This window comes from Austrofundulus limnaeus, unplaced genomic scaffold, assembly GCF_001266775.1.
Source record: "Austrofundulus limnaeus strain Quisiro unplaced genomic scaffold, Austrofundulus_limnaeus-1.0 Scaffold201, whole genome shotgun sequence".
NCBI classification, from domain to species: domain Eukaryota; kingdom Metazoa; phylum Chordata; class Actinopteri; order Cyprinodontiformes; family Rivulidae; genus Austrofundulus; species Austrofundulus limnaeus.
The window spans coordinates 3,948-4,395 of NW_013952603.1; positions in this window are offsets into that span (position 1 = coordinate 3,948).

Sequence of the window (448 nt, forward strand, 5' to 3'; positions counted from 1 at the left end):
CCTCTGACCATTTCCAACGTTACCCTGGGACTTTTAAAAGATTAGACCTCGGCTTTTATAATTGGGCCRCTAATGCATGTTAACAGTTCGGAGTGAGGGAGACTAATGGAAAACGCTGCTTCCCAATATCAAGGAATATACCACCCAGTGATGGGAATAGAGTTTTCAGTTGTTTTAGACTCTTAGCAGATTATTGAGCCTTGTTTTTATGTTACTGTGATCTAATGGGGGTTTCATGCAGCCAATAAGGTGAGGATAAATCAGAGTTCAGTTCATGCAAGAGACTAAAGAAAACATCACTATTATGATCTTAATCAAACTTAAAGTGCCTGTGACATGACTATCCTTCAAAAACAAAAAGTCAAAGAAAGCATCTTTATACTTAAGAAAATTAGCATAGTACACATGATTTTACCCATTTTGTCACATAACTGGCCTATTTTCTTTT